The sequence below is a fragment of the Pygocentrus nattereri genome, chromosome 4 (genome assembly GCF_015220715.1).
Source record: "Pygocentrus nattereri isolate fPygNat1 chromosome 4, fPygNat1.pri, whole genome shotgun sequence".
Taxonomy (NCBI): Eukaryota; Metazoa; Chordata; class Actinopteri; order Characiformes; family Serrasalmidae; genus Pygocentrus; species Pygocentrus nattereri.
In genome coordinates, this window is record NC_051214.1 from 24,769,036 (window position 1) to 24,786,491 (window position 17,456).

The following is a 17,456-nucleotide window of genomic DNA, read 5'->3' on the forward strand; positions in this document are numbered from 1 at the left end:
AGAAGGCAAAAAAAACTCTTACCTTCCAATGTAAGTCAATGAAAAGAGATTTTATTCCAAGTGATTTTGGAGCATTTCTATAGGTTCACACATCATGAAATTTCTACACAACATAAAGGACAGGTGGTGTGTTCAAATGATGTAGAAAACTAAAATCGACAAAAATTGAGATGCATGGTTTTTATTGGACAGCAACGATATCAGATTGGGGGATCACTAATAGGCTAGATCCTGCAGTCCTTTCTACCTTCTGTAGATTTAGAACAGTGTAAGAATTAATCATTACATTTCATTATAAAATCTTTCAATAGGACAGTCAAAAACTACACTGACAATCAAATGAATAATTAACAAATGAATATGAAAGCTGACCAAACTATGTTTCACCATTAGAAACACTCTTAACTGGATGTATCTGATGCAAGAACCGCATCTCAAAAATGTATGTGTTCTTCCCAGGTCCACCCCTAATCCTGGTGCAAAGTGCAAAGATAATATCAACGTGCTCCACTGAAAATCCTTTAGTAAGGAATATGGTTACGAGACGCTCCAGTGAAAATCCTTTAGTTTTTGAATCTGTGTCTGGAAGAGCAGTTTTACACTCCCCCTCCACCCACAGTTCTTAGATTGCAATAAAAGTGAAGTTCCAGAGTACTTTGGCAAATCCACTGAGCCACTCTGGCCTTTCTCTCCATTCCAATCTCATCACACATACATACATAAGCCTGCATGGACACCCCCCAAGTGAAATCCCGAACAAAAGCAGTCTGCATCTGATCCTTCTATTATGACTGAGTGTAATAGCAGTGCTGTCACTCAGAACAAGGTCAGCCCTGAGACACACACACATACCAATTCACATCCCTATAATCTTTTGTCAATCAAAATGGCAAAAACATCAAAATTCTGAACTCCTGACACTGACCCTGTCCTTTAGGGGTGTAACAATGCACTGCAATCTCATGATATTGTGAGGCAAAACTGTGACACTGAGTGCGTTTACACACACTTAACAATCTGATAACAGCAGAAAATCAGATTCGGTCAGTAATCCGATCCATGCATTTACAGGCACTCGAGTAATCAGATAAGGGGGAAAACTCCGGATCTACACGAGTCAGGCAGTAATCAGATTTCTGCTTTGCAACCAGCCAGGAAACGCAGAAGAAGATGTGAAGCAAACGTAACGTAAAATCAAGCTTTGTGCCACGGCATTACCCAAATATAAACAGGAAGGATTTCAGTTTTGGATTTTTTGGCACCTTTTTACTTTTTTATACCTCAAATGGACGGTGTAGTGGACAACACCACCATCCCACACATCATGGACCAGAGTTCTGCCCTCAAGACAGAAACAGCACTGCTGGACCAATTAAAGACTCCTAATCTTACACTGACCTACCATATATGTGGTTGTGGATTTTTTCAAAAATAATGCAACGCATTTACAAAATTGATGCTCATTTTGTTTATTGATAATGATTCTAATGTCTGATTTTATCATGATCATATAAAATGAATCAGTGATACATCTTTTTCAATCTAAACCACTAAGTTTTACTCTAAGTGTTTTCATATTTCATATTTCGCTGTTGTCAGAAGAAAACCTCATATCTCCTGAATTGTAACTTTACAGGAGAAAGAAAAATGCCTACTTTACTTTTAATGTAACTTTTAATTTTTCCAAGCCATTTTGGGTAATTTCTTTTAATCCATTTATTATAAAATTTACATACAATGTAAAGGGCAAAAGGTATCTTGAAATTACGTATGAAATGTATGTTTGAAATAATTGCAAACACAAGGTTTTCTTCCAACAACAATGATACGCATTATAGTGAACTAGTTTCAAAATGCAAAGAAATATAAATGATCAGTTATCTGCCACAATAAAGTGCTAATTATTGGTGGTCGCCAGCACATCCCTACTGCCAACTCCTACTGAAGGGACCAGCTGAGGGTGTTCCTGCCTGGCCCAAGTGGTGCTCAGGCTGACCTAAATCTGATCTGCCTCTCAGGCTTCCACCCAAACCCTAACGCCTGGCCCACTGTACACGCTGGCGCTGTGCTCTGCTCCACTCCCCTACCAGAGAAACAGAGAAATGCTCCAACTTTCCATTAAGATGTCATTAAAAAAAACTTTCTCTTTTGCTTTCTCTCTCTCTCTCGCTCTCTCTCTCTCTCTCTCTCTTTCGCTTTTACGGTCACCGTCTCATTCTGTATTTAAGTCACTCACCTCCTCTCTTCCCTTTGTCTTCTCTAGATCTTCTCTTTCTCTGCTCTCTCCCTCTCTCTTGCCCTCCTCACCTCTCCTCTCTCCCTCTGCTCATTCAACTCTGAGTGGACTGAATGGCCTCCTCAATCACCGCTGTAAGAGGAGAGCGGTTTAATGTTCCGTCACTCCGCCTTTAAACCCGTGCACTCTCTTTTCTGTCTGCTCGCACACTCATTCACTCCTTCACTCACTCGTCCAAGCGTCTCAGCTTCCAATAAGTCCACCTTTCTCTTTCTTTCTCTTATCCTGATCTACCCCCTCCCCCTGCACTCTCTCACCCTCTCTCTGTCTTTCACTTTAATTGCTCACACACCATGTAAAATAGATCCAGACTGTTTTCTTTTCACCCTCCTCTTAGACTGGCTCACTGTGATGACACAATCGCTTGCTTTCTCTCTCTCTCTCTCTCTCTCTCTCTCACACTCATTTTATATATATATATATATATATATATATATATATATATATATATATATATATATATATATAAATAAATCTGTCTCTCTCTCGCTCTCTCTCTCTCTCTTTCTCTCTTCTGCTGGTAATCCCATTTGATGGTGATGTCTTCCCAGTAGTTACAGAGAGGAATGTCTTGAGCTCACATTCCTACAATCCAGACGTTCACACTCTCAGAGTGAGAGAGTGAGAGAGAGAGAGAGAGAGAGAGAGAGAGAGAGAGAGAGAGAGAGAGAGAGAGAGAAAGTGAGAGAGAGAGAGAGAGAGAGAGAGAGTGAGAGAGAAAGTGAGAGAGAAAGAGAGAGAGAGAGAGAGAGAGAGAGAGAGAGAGAAAGTGAGAGAGAAAGAGAGAGAGAGAGAGAGAGAGAGAGAGAGAGAGAGAGAGAGAGAGAGAGAGAGAGAGAAAGTGAACACAGAGCAGAACACAGACCAGAACAAGGCTAAACCCTCCCAGAGAAAGAGCCAAAACCGCAGACGACCTCCAGTGGCATTAAAGCTGTTAATACAGTGGCCTTTTAAAACGCCACTAACCAATCCGTCAATTACTGTATCAAAGTCCTCCACGGCCAGAACAGCACTGAGCACAGCACTGAGCACAGCACTGAACACAGCCTGGAACAGTTCAGGAGCAAAACCAAAGAACAACTACAAAGACGCGAACTGCACTGTGGCGGAGTTGAACCGAAGAACGTGCACTCTGACTGGCTGTGCTGACTTTTAATCATCCATCCATTTTAGACATTACGCACAAAAGCAGACCAGCTGTGCTCATTACTGCAGCTGTGCGGGGGACCGTCTCCTTCCCTCCATCTCCATCTCCATCTCTCCCTCCGTCACTCCACTTTCATCAGTCATTTACAGTTTTACTCGACAAAATGAAAAAAATCTACCCCTTCACATCTGTTAACAGCTGAAAATCCACATAACGTCCAGCGTAAAACACAGAAACAGCAGCTTAACAAAAAAAAGCCACATTCAGCTGAATGACAGGACGAGCTCGCGCCGTCTCTGGGCATTGACGCGCCACAGACTGAAAGCAACCTATTGCCCATAAAGTCGCCACCTCGCGCTTTTCCCTGTCCGAAAACAAACTTTAAGTGTGTACCTTCAGTGTTATGGCGCTCTTCTCACTCTCTCGGGGTCTCCTGAGAGCGAACCTCGCCGGTAACGGTCTCCTCTCTGAGCCCGACTGTCTGTCTCAGTGCGCGAGCCGGCTCTGCGCATTTATAGCACAGCGCGCTCGCGCCGCTGCGCGTGAGTCACTCAGCGAGCTAGCTTAGCTTCTGTCAGGGTAAAAGGCCCTGGAGCCAAAAGGTGGACTTTCATAATAAAAGCTCCAGTGAGGCTTTACGAGGTTTTGTCACATTTAGCAGACTAGCAGATACTAAAAGGAGCCTCTTGAGTGACTTGATTAAGGATAAATGAAATAAATAAATAAAATACAGAAAAAGACTTTTTTTCCTGGCTTGAATAGACACAACGTTTTCTTTCTGACTGGAGTCGGGGCCTACTTCAGATTTTTCCCCCAGATTCTCACCATGCTAAGTGAAAGTCCTACTGACAGTCATTTTTAAGTCCTAAGGTTTATGTAGACATCACTTCCATGTTTAATCAGCACCAGCACAAGATTTCGAAAGGAAAAGTTGTTGAAACGTTTGAATTGAATACTGAGATAAAATCTCTCTCTCAGGATCTCTTTCTGGCTCCACAGCAGCAAGAAGTGACAGGAAATAGTCTTCCTCTTAAACTAAACAAACACTTTTGCTTGACTATTTTCACTTTTATTTGACATTCCAGATGAACTGAGAGCGAATACAAACCACCATGCACTCCTGTAAGGGTGCCACAAAGGACGGTCATTGAAGAGTTCTCGTAAGAACCTTTCAGTGGACGGTTCAGTACAGAACCATTCTGTAAATGTGTTAGTGTGAAGAATAGTGTGTGAAGTCTAAATAACCACCACACAACGTAAAGATTCTGTAGAGTTAACGTTTTTTCCTAGAGCCGTACACCCAAGTAGAGCTGGGCAATGTGACCATATTTATAAATTGCATCACAATATGTCAGAATATGCTGTTCCATCTCCCTGCCTTTTTCAGATGGACGACTGTTTACTGCATGTTTACTGATGCAATGTTTACTGATGGACGACTGACTGCCGAGCTCTCCTGCTGCCCACTTCAGACCAGCTGCCCACGCGCCAGCTACTGCCACCTGCCTTGGACTAGCTCCCCACCCTACACTGAAGTTTTCATGGACTCCTAGCTATTACTACTACTAATACTAATACTAATGCTATTAATATTAGTAGTATAATAACTTTGTAGGTAGTTTGACCAGAGGAGGACAGGTCCCCCTTGTGAGCCTTGGTTCCTCCCAAGGTTTCTTCCTCAGCCCTGAGGGAGTTTCTCCTTGTCACTGTTGCCCCTGGCTTGCTCACCTGGGGGTTTTTACATTTTACATGTTAAAACTTTGTCTTTTCTGGAATTCTGTAAAGCTGCTTTGTCACAACATCAGTTGTAAAAATCAATATACAAATAAATCTGATTTGATTTGATTATGAGCAGACCAGGGACAAAGTCAGTACCAAAATCACTTCTCAACTGCATATTTGATTAAAAAGAAAGCAAAATTAGACCTGTTTAACAGAGTTTAGGGCAGCACAGAGAGTGAAATGTTTAATACAAGCAGTTGGCTGAATAGTTTTTGATAGTATTTTTAAAATGTGGCACAACTTTGTACAACTTATCAGATGTCAGAAAAAAATAAATATTGCGACTTATCATGTTTCATAAAAACCTTCTGAACTATTGCAACAGTATCTGGAGTCTGGAGAATTTTTTTTCCGTTTAAATTCTTGTAATCACATTACAGTTACTGAAGGAAGGATTTTGTTACATGTGTTACTCATTTGTTTCTAAGAGAACAATGTATCAAGCATGATGTGTTTAAATAATGCTTTTCCTCTATATACAGATTACTTGTGTCTGTCCTTAATTTGGCAGAATATGTGCTACCTGTGACAGCTGACAACTTGAACCGTGAGTGTGGAAAGTGTTGTAAACATGATGGACAATCTGTTAAAGTATGTACTCATGCTAATATGGAAGTGATGTGTAGAGACTGAAAAAGAAGGCCCTCCATCCAGTCTTACCTGAACAGGCCTGAACAGACTAAATTTCATTCAGAAACAGCTCTGTAAACTTCCCATTTATTCTTGAAGATTTTTATTTGGAGGCAGCTCTTTTTAGATAGTTTCTAGTTGCTGCTTCTAGGTATTCAAGCAGCTGTTCATAACTTTAATCAGCACAACTGGCTGAGTCTTGTTGAAAGGCAGGGAGGGTGATACACTTTTTAAATGACATTTAGTGACTGGATATTTCTTAGTGAATAAAGGACTGACAGGACTATTGAATATTCCCATATACTTCACAGTTTATACAGATGTACAGGACTGCAACTATCAAATCTTTCCATTTTTGAATATTCCATCGAATATTATCTTGAATGTTCTAATATGCTATAACTACGGCCCTGCTCACACTTGGTATTAAAGGTGCAGTGGGTAAGATTTAGTGACATCTAGCAGTGAGGCTGCAGATTGCAACCAACATTCCAAGTGTGTAGTAACATCTACTGTGGTCATCACGTTTTCATCTTTGACGATGAGGATTCAGCCTGTCTTGCATTTTCTTGTGCTGAATAATGGTTATGATCCTCTACTTGTCAATTTCTCACAACACAAAATGATTAGCCAGCAGCGGCAGCAACCACTGATTCTTCTTCTTTCTATGTCTTCCAACTGGTGCCACCAAATTCAAGCTGTCACATTCATGTAAAAACGCAAAAGGCATTCACTAGAGCCAGTGTTTGATTAGCTTAAAGCAACTTCATACTAAGATACATGCTGAACTGATCCTTGTCAGCTTTAACAGACCATGCAGTTTGAATCATTTCCCTATAGCTTTGGACAGTTAACTAGCCTGTACGCTTTTGCTTATTCTATATAAAAACACAACTGACAGCCTGCTAGCTAGCTATATAGCAAGGTAGTAAGGCAGAGCGGTAGGAAAACTTATTTGGACCAAACCTGGGTTAAAACCTGAGTTGGTTTAAGGGAAGCCTGTCTACTTCCTATTTCTCCCGTTATATCAGAAACATAATTGCATAACACCAGAGGGCGCACACAAACGAGTCGTCAATGAACAGATCTAAAAGGCTAAAAATTAAAACGTAAAATACTTTCTAACCGCTTGTCCAGGATCTTGCCTTAATTTTGGAAAGTACAAGTTGTGGTTCACAAAAATATCAAAGAAACCTTACCTGCATATTTCCTTTTTTTCTACAGCAAACAGGTTTTGGGCAGCAGGAAGCTACCATTACTGCTGCTGAGTGCTGGCTGCTTGTCTGTACTAAGTGGCAGTCGTGGGCTGGAGGTTAGGGAACCAGCCCCATGACCGGAAGGTCGCCGGTTTGATCCCCTCAGCTGACGGTCCATGACGGAAGTGCATGACTTAGGCAAGGCACCTAACCCCCAATTGCTGTGTGTGTGTGTTCACTAGTGTGCATGCATGTGGGTGTTTCACTGCACGGATGGGTTCCAATAACACAGTTGGCAAAATGGTTTTAAATTCTAGTTAGAGCTAACTGGTTAGCATTACTGCTACTGAGTGCTGATTGGTGAGTGGAGCAGTTCGTTCTCACTGATGTCATCACAGCAGTGTTCAAATGTTTTATGGTGTTCTGTGTTCAGGAAATAAATTTATTCTTCTATATAAAAATATTTAATAATTTTTAAACTACGATTTTGCTCAAATGCTTATTAACCCATTCATTTTGGAGTCGCTCGGGAGCGCCCTCTAGTGCCATCAAACCTAGAAGACATTACAGCGTGGCAACTGACCTCTCTTCAAATACTCTGTTAAAATGGATGCTGCTGCCTGGTACTATGAGAGTTTTACGTTTGTTTCCCCACAGCAGCGCCTGAGTTCATAAAAGTGGTACGCGTCTCGATTACTTGAATGACTTTTCAGGTGTCAAATTTTAATTGTTGAATTTATCAAATATTATCAAATATTTGTTACAGCTCTACAGATGCAAGACTTTAGAACTAAAGTCATGAGTAATGAGCTTTGTCCGGTAAGCAATGAGTAATCCCATTACAGCATTTAGTAAAAAAGATTAACTACCTCCTCACCGGAGACTGTGATGTAAAATCATACACAAATCACATGGTAGTCCAGTGATAACCTATATGTAGTTTTCTGACTTTCCTTCATCTTCCTAATCCATGTTCTGCACTGTGGTTGTTGTTTGTGTGTTGTGTGTGCGTGTGTGTGTGTGTGTGTGTGTGTGAGTATGTTCTATCTATCTATTTTGAAGCTGACAGGAATGCAGTTATAATTTCTGTGTGGATAAGCAATGTTTATTTTTAGTAGGATCTCTCAATTCTTACATAACCCTCTCTCTCTTAATGTGTGTGTGTGTGTGTGTGTGCGTGTGCATGGATGTGTATATGTGTGTGTCTGTGTGTGTGTATTCTATCTATCTGTTGTGAAGCTGACAGGAATGCACCTATAATTTTTTGGTGGATAAGCAATGTTTCTTTTTGGTAGGATCTCTCAATTCTTCCATAACCCTCTCCCTCTTCATGTGTGTGTGTGTGTGTGTGTATGTGGATGTATGTGGATGTGTGTGTGTGTGTGTGTGTGTGTGTGTGTGTGTGTGTGTGTGTGTGTGTGTGTGTGTGTGTGTGTGTGCGTGTGTGCATGGATGTGTATATGTGTGTGTGTGTGTCTGCGTGTGTGTCTGTGTGTGTCTGTGTGTGTCTGTGTGTGTGTGTGTGTGTGTTCTATCTATTTATTGTGAAGCTGACAGGAATGCACCTATAAATTTTGGTGGATAAGCAATGTTTCTTTTTGGTAGGATCTCTCAATTCTTCCATAACCCTCTCCCTCTTCATGTGTGTGTGTGTGTGTGTGTATGTGGATGTATGTGGATGTGTGTGTGTGTGTGTGTGTGTGTGTGTGTGTGTGTGTGTGTGTGCATGGATGTGTATATGTGTGTGTGTGTGTCTGCGTGTGTGTCTGTGTGTGTCTGTGTGTGTGTGTGTGTGTGTGTGTTCTATCTATTTATTGTGAAGCTGACAGGAATGCACTCATAATTTTTTGGTGGATAAGCAATGTTTCTTTTTGGTAGGATCTCTCAATTCTTCCATAACCCTCTCTCTCTTTATGTGTGTGAGTAGATGTATCACCCCTGAAAGGCTAGAAGAAAGAGGCCCACCTCACAGCAGGCCAACAGTCATTGCTGTGTCATCGCAGCCAGACTGCATCAGTCAGAGGACCTCTGTGCGTGTGTTAGTGTCAATCATAATGATGGTCCTCAACCCATGCTGTCTTTGAGAATCTTCAGCCCTACTGGGGCTGGATTAGTTTACATGTTTAGTCCTAGTTTAATGTTTTTCTCTGCTGTTCACACCTTGTTCAGCTCAAGAAGAGATTAATTAGCTAATATGTGAGGCATTTTAACCAGGGAAACCACAATTACGTAGAGCAGGGGTTGCAGGACTGGAGCTGGAAATTATGTACATAACTGCACTGGTAAACTTACAAAATCGTTTTTCAGTTTTCTGACCCACGACATTCAGTCTTATATTTAACGTTTGTGTTTCCTCATTCAAGCGTAATTTAAATCTACAGAAACACAGAAGTAAAGTTATACTGGCTGTTTGCAGCTCCATTAGGAGGCGACTGTTCATCTCTTGGCTGTTAACATTTGCAAAAGTTATCTAAAGGCTAGCATTGTTCACATCTGTGTTAATTAGTTGATGTTGCCTTACTCCTATGATGACAAAGGTTTATCTCCTCTTTATGCAACACCTAAAGATCCTTTATCCACTCTGACATGATGAGCTGGTGGGCTTCTCTGCTTTTAAGTGCTTTGAGAGACTTTCCAGAATAAGGAGAGGGGTTAAATAAAATATACATGTCAGGAAAACACAAATTTGGCAGCTTTCCACCAGTTTATGTAGGAGCTGGAGTTCAGGGGAAACTGTATAAGGATCACAGCCTATTTTATTGACTTGGTCGAGGTAACATTTTTTAGTAAGGTGAGTAATTTTAGCCATCTTTCACCTCTAGTTATGTTTGTGCAGAGCAGCGGCGCCAGAAATGTGGTCCCAAATATGGTGGCCACAACAGAAAAAATATGTGACTGAAACCTTAGGATTGTTATTGAATGTGGTGCCTGTCGTGTAACGATGTCATAAACATACAAGCAAATTACACATCCCATATAAAACGGTCAGTCACACTCCACTGCAGACCTTCCACTGGTATCACTAATTCAGTTTGAATGGACCTTTAAAACTTCAGAAAGAAAGAAAAGAATGAAGACTATCAAACAGCAATGTATAATAGCTCCTGTTCTGACACCCTAACAACTGTTCTGGATCTGAAAGTGTGCTATCGCTGAATGACAGGTAGCTAATTTGTTGGCACAAACAGCTCTCAAACCCATTACCACATCAAATACCTGCCCTGCATGCTTGTCCTCAAGAAATGTGCGCTCATGAACATGCTCATTAACAGCACACAGCTTACTGAAAACAGGAACCTGACCTGACAACTGGCCTCAATAACTCGCTGATTGACTTCATCCGGAAACAATGTAATTCCCTGAGCTGCGTGTGTACGACTCCCTTGTGTGTGCATGTAACCTCGGTCCTGCATACCATGCGTCTCTCTGGAGTGAAAGACTCTCAGACACTCAAACAGGATCAGTCTTTGTGTTTCCATCCTGTCAGAGCCCTCCCCTCCTCTACCTCATTTCAAATATCAAAAACTCTCGGTTCATTACTGTATATACATACTGTTCATACATTCATACATCTGCACAGCTCTGTGTGTGTAGGAATACATATATATATATATATATATATATATATATATATATATATGTGTGTGTGTGTGTGTGTGTGTGTGTGTGTGTGTGTGTCTAGGATTTTTCCTATATTTCTACAGATTTACAATTATTCTATTCATCTTTCTATTCTATTCTATTGTAGTGGTTGTGTGTATACTATAACACCTACATTTCCCACCAGTGATTAATAAAGTCTTAATTACAGCAATACTCACATTCTCTCTCTCTTTTTAGGTAAAAATAAAATAATCCTCCTTTGCAGTGAAATAAAGCTCTGCTGATCGTTCTAACAAGTTTTAACAATAATAGTGATGACAAAAAACAACAATTTGGAGACAAATGGACTCATTTGTTATAAGAACTCAAGTTTCCTGATATGTTTAATCTGCATCGAGAAACAGTCAAAGTTGTGAAGCTGAAGTCAGCTTCTCAGAATTTTCCCACTCCACATAAAATGGTACAGCAGTTACATTCTGTATCATTTAAGGCAGAACAGGAAAATTTGAATAAGAAACTGGTGAATGAGAAACGACTTCAGCCATAAAAAGACGACATTGAGAGACATTTTGCTAGAAACTTCTACTTTTGAGGAAAAGTTTCCTGCTGGAGATGCGAGAAAAGCAGCTATAGCTGAGCTAATCTGCATTTTTAGCCTATAGTACTTCAGCACATACTGAGACATATTTACAGCCAAGATGGTAAAATGGAGATGAAATATTGTGGCTCCCAATGTGGTTTGATTTTTGCTACTTTTTTTCTCTTTCAATTTCAGTTTAGTTCAGAACATATTTACTGACATGAACTGCATCGAATTACTGAATTACCAAGCCTTTTATAGACGCATTACTACTAAAGTTAAAAAATAAACATAACAGAATTAGTAAGATTTTCTTCTTTCTCTCTCTCTCTGTCCCTGATGCTCTTTCTCTCTCTCACATTTCTATGCCTGACGCTATCATGTCTCTCTCTCTCTCTCTCTCTCTCTCTCTCTCTCTCTCTCTGAAAGCCTTTTTCTGGACTCTTCCATATTTGGAGACTTGCTCTGGTCGCTGCAGGTCATTCCGAACACTTCCAGCCAATCCGGCGCCTGTCCTCTGCCACTCCAGCCAATCCTGCTTCTCCCTTTGTCCTTTTAAGGACTGCCCGCCCTTTAGTGATTTACCGCTCCCCCACTATCTCTCTCTCTCTCTCTCTCTCTCTCTCTCTCTCTCTCTCCAGTACCACTTCCTCACTCTCTCTATCTCTCTCCTTTCCCCTTATTTCCCTCTGTATGCTGTGTTTGTTCCTAAACCTCAGTCACATAAACAGCTTCAGCCAATTTTGTTCAGAACACTTGTGATTACATAACTTTTGTAAACAATGATATCTTCTAGCAGGCTTCGCAGTCCTTAGGTAGCTCTTCAAAGACTGCTCCTTTAAAAGTTAAAGGAATAGTTTGGCAAAAAAAAAAAATACAATTTACATAGTCTATCAGCCAAAATAAGTTTGTTTATTTTGTTTTGTACAACAAAAAAAAGGATATAGTTAGAAACAGTAGTGTCACCCATAAAACCACACACTGTCTCTGATCCCTTATCCATTTTACAGTGTGTTATACAGTGTGACAAACCACACAAGCAAGTTTGTCTGAGATTATTTACCACATGCCCACTATTCAGTGGTGGAGTATAAGGTTTCCTTATTTGTCCTCATACATTATCATCATAGTTCCAAGGGTACAGAACTGCAGCTAAAGAAGCAAACATCTGGGTTGTTAATGTTTTGCTGAAATAATCTTTTAAAGAGAAAGTCCATCAAATTGTAAAAAATCTTCTGCATAATTAAATGCTTAAGATGCAGTAAAAGTCATTCAAAGAGGTTTGATGTGAAATACTTTGTTCTAGAATTGTTCACAGTGGTGGTGATAGGAACCAAACATTTGATTACCTCTAGTTATAACATAAAATGGTTATGAATATCCTGCCTGATGTCTGAGACATTGTCATTATTAGTTTTGAGAGAGGCTTTTGGTAAAGAAGTACACGCATGGCATTGTAAGGCCCTCAAAGAAATCCTTTTTATTCAGATTTGTCACTTTGTCACTTTTTACCACTGTCTACATTAAAAAAAAATCTCTGAATACTTGTGGTGCTCACTGGTGACACTGGATAGTAAATAAAATGGCTATATGTGTGTTGTGGACATTACAAGTCCTGGTTCACCAGCACTATAAAGAAACCATTTCACACCAAACCACCCTGAATCGCTTTGCTTGCATCCCAATGTGTGGAAATTTTGAAGGATTGGTGGAATTCCCCTTCAGATTTGTACTAGTGTCTATGATCAAGCAAAAAGAGAGACCGCAGTGTGAGAGAATGTGACAAATTGAGTGCAGCTCTTTCACAGTGCCAGTCAGAAAATTACCTGCATGTCTGTCCATAGGACCAGTTTGGTCCTCTACGGTGTTGATGTGACTCTTTTGGCAAAACGCTGTTGCGTAACTGTATTTAGTCCTTCTCCATACATGCCTCTTCAACACACCTATTCTCTCCTCAACTCATTCCTGCCCTTCAACCACACGCAACGCCTCTACAAGAAAGTGATTGTTAATACACCATTAACTGCTTTACAAGCTACACCTCATAAAACCAACTCCACTGCTGCGGTAAACGGCACTGAGTCACATGGGAGGTATGTGTCCAGGCCTGACCAGAGCACTATAGCTTTACATCAACCATGGCTGTATAGTTTCCCAGTAACTCTTATGTAGTCTTAATGGAAAATGCTGTGTTTTCTGTACACAGATCAGAAGTTATGCATTGTGTGATGTTACATAACTATATACCTATATAACTAAAAAAATGGGACTCCTGGATTACTGTTCCAGACTGGATTTTCCCAAAAAACAAGGGACTGTTAAGGCTTAGGAGCCACAGTTACCACTAGCAATAACAAAAGAATGGGGTAATTTGATATTAGTTATTTGTTACTTGACGCTCATTGAAACAAACAGAGAAATTCTGTCCAAACTTTCAATCCATGTGATATTTGTGTTTGTAGACAGAAGAAAGGATGTTTATTACATTCTGAATTTGATGAAAAGTTATTGTTTACAGTCTTGCTCCACAGAAAGAAAAATATCCATTACATTTTTCCACACTTTGTCATTTTTGAAGTTAAAACAAACTGAAAAATGTGGAAATACAGACTCACCCACTGATACAGGATGTAAATGCAAATGCAACTTGCTATGTAATCAGTTACAGTAGCAGAGGGATACTTTTGATCTCTAAGGCCGGATTAACACAGTGAATTATTGTGTCAGCTTTGTGTGCATGAAACCTAAATGAGACATTATGTTACACTTGAGTTGCATGATGTAAAGTGTCCTGCAACTTCTTGAAACTCAGCTGCAATAGTTGCAAGTAACTTCATGAAACAGCCAATCAATACAGTGATAACACATCACATGGTCATGCCAAACATACATAAAATGACTAACTGACTCAGTTTTGTTGGTTTCCTGAGCCAAAACTGCAACCAGCTGCATTATCTACCCAGCTAACGTGGCTTGTGCCAGCATTTGTGCTTCTTTGTCAGCCTGTTGTTTTCATGACTCACATAATTTATCTAGATTCATGTTCTCCTCTCTTAATGCCTCCTGATTTTACACAGAGCTCAGATTTCTTTGGGATCCACGGGGGGAAAATTACTACAGAAGGTGAGACAGAGACACACTCTCAATAAACTTGTGCATCTAGAGCAAAATGAACAAGACTGTAACTGCAGTGGTTACTTAAACATTCATTTGAAAGGCTAAATATACACATAACAGATAACTAAAATATATACTAAAGAACCCTAGATATATAGGCGAAAGATAAATATATCAATATTATAAGAAAGAACAACAAAGAGAGCTGAAAAAAATACATGAAGAACATTAAATGCTGCTTTATGTGGAAATTACACCTCGTTAATGACTTTATTATCACCCACCAATAATTCTTCAGTAAAATGAAGCTGAAGTTCACGCAGCTATTCACCAGCGTCTTGTTCGAATGTTTCTGTTCTGGGTATATGCTGCACCATTTAAGGTGGAACAGGAAATATAGCTATGTAGCTACAGAGACTGTCAAGGCCACTCAGAACATGCAACAAAGTCCATGAAAGTATCACCACGAAAAGCTTGTCTCAAGTGTAGGCCTGCGATGAGATAAAGACCTTTGAGATGATGCCAATAATGGATTATTTCTATGAATTATTTCCAACAACCAATTGATTTTTGCTAAATAAAAATTATTTACAATAAACTACCGTAAACTTTTACCCTTGAATTACAAAATGAGCTGTGTGCGCCATCAATAACTACAGACACTTTTACCGGAATCTTTCTGAAACGTTATCAGTACACTTACTTTTAATTGTGCAGTTTTTGCACAGACAACTGTACAAGAGTCAGAGAGAGCATGCAGTCATCCTCGCTCCACCCTCTAAATCGAGCTTTTGTAAAGAGAACCTGAAACTATAACTCTTTCAGCTGAACTGACTGAAGTGTTTCAGCCTTAAAACTGACCACAACCCTGCCACGTCTGGTTGAAACAATGCTACTAAGACAATGACAATTCCTGTCCACAAAGATGACCAGCACAAGGCCACACAAACACACCAGACACATAATGACCAACCCTAAGTCATAGCTTTAGTGTCAAACAAATAAAAAAAACTAGCCTAACCACAACAGCCTGTAGATTACTGCAGATTTCACCATAATGCCATCATCCTTATCATAATCCCTCAGCAGGATATGATTTAAACCTCTGATGAGGTATTACTGTCATTTTTTTTTGCGATTTAAACGTAAGCACATAATTGACTGTTGGCAAAATTCTACCTGCCTCTCTTAGATACTGTTGCTATTACCATCAAATTTTTCAGGTAAGGCTCTCCTGTAGTGACTCAATACTATGGACTACTTTTTAAACTAAAAAAATCAAGTACAAAGAAAAGGAGGAGCATTTTATTCACAAATAAACTGGTTTTACAAGGTTTACAAAATATAATGTAGGTCCATTAAAGATGATTCTGGAAGCCATGTTTACATCAATCCAACCAGGAAAATCTAGTTCGCAGGAACTAGTTAGAGCAATGTTTGACGCTAAGGAGCACTTAGTCTTGTACACATGGTTTTTTAGCTAAATTGAATTATATAATAGAAAGAAATAACATGATGAGCTTGATAAATCAGTCAGATTAAAGCAGTACTGCTTTAATCTGACTGATAAAACTACTTGACAGATGCTTTACTGAAATGTGTATTAGCAAATTATTAACCCAAATAAAGATTATCTTACCCTAAAGCCAGCATGAGTCTGCATGTTAATCATTTTGATGTTGAGCTATGAATGTGGTCTTCCACAACAGTTCAATGTTAAACGTCTTCAGTTTCAGGAATGAAATGAAAACAGCAACACCCTCCAGATGGTTAGGACCGCATGTCATTGAATTACATTTCCCAGTCTTTAAGGCTAATAAATCTCAGCAATTCACTGCCACTGCTGTTCTCACTGCAGGTTTGTTGTGAAATATTCTATTAAAGTTGTTTTTCTTCCCTTAACTGTGGAAGGAACTGTTAAGAGATGACTGTAATTGGCTGAGAAGCATGTCTATTCATGATTCTATAAACAATCAGTGTATATATGTGGATCATTCTATCCACAGTCCCAAGTACACAGATCTATTTACAAGGCTTATGTTATAATCTATTTAAACTCAATGCATTAACTGAGATAGTAATAAACGAAATATATGCAAAATCATTATTTACAGGGTACTTTCTGTTGGGAGGTCGCTGCCCTTAACCCTAACCCCTACATTTCAACTTGTGAAAATAACACGTACATTTTGCATGTTGTTTTTTTATTGTTGTATTATATTTTCACTGCTGTTAAGATATATATATATATATATATATATATATATATATATATATATATATATATATATATATATATATATATATATATGTGTATATATATATATATATATATATATATATATATATATACATAAAACTGTTAAATGCAAAAACCTTATTGAGGAGGACACACTGTACATTTACATTTACAATATTTAGCAGATGCTCTTATCCAAAACGACTTAGAAGAAGTGCTTGGTCTATCTAGAGAAAGTATAGAGAAAGACAGTCCTGAGCTCAGATGCTAGAAACAAAAAGTCGCTGTAGATACCAAGAGAAAAAGGAACAGAGTTGAACACAGAACAGTGCAATACAATACAATACAATACAATACAATACAATACCCAGTGCAATACAATACATAAGTGCAGTACAATACATTACAATCAATACTTAATTCAGTGTTCATTTAAGTGCTGTACCATGCTTTCATGTCACTACCGCAACTCAAAGAGTTTTAGTCCACGGGCCGCTGCATTCTAGAGCAGGAAGTGAGACTGCATCCCTGTCCCTCATGGCCACATGGTGAACAGTTAGATCTCATAGTCTCTCAGTAGCCACTGCCAAAACATATTGTTTGCATTTTCTGTTCTTTTTTTATATAAACTATTATGATTTAAAATGTGTGTTAAAATTGGGTTTTCCACTAATATGTCAGCCGTTATTTTTTTTTGAAAATGTGTTATATCCAAAATTCAAATGGACATAATCCATTCTGGAATTAGCCTCTTCCTCTTTTCATCAAATTCAAAACATAATAAAGTATATCTTCCTCTATTTACAAATACGAATACAGTATCATTTAGAAATGAGGATCATTTGGACGACAAGCATCAAGACTTT

General features: G+C 39.2%; 1 protein-coding gene across 6 annotated transcripts in view; it reads right to left on the minus strand.

The window, feature by feature from the left end:
- palld (palladin, cytoskeletal associated protein) overlaps nucleotides 1–17,456 on the minus strand; it is a 175,748-nt gene that overhangs the window by 36,349 nt on the left and 121,943 nt on the right. Inside the window, exon 1 of one of the 6 annotated variants that reach the window (XM_037537934.1) lies at nucleotides 3,837–3,971. The exons of 4 other annotated variants lie outside the window; for them this stretch is intronic. The gene's annotated coding sequence lies outside the window, so the exon portion shown is untranslated. Of the gene's footprint in view, nucleotides 1–2,236; nucleotides 2,253–3,836; nucleotides 3,972–17,456 lie in introns of those variants that run through there. One more of the 6 variants, XM_037537935.1, reaches the window with a different exon arrangement.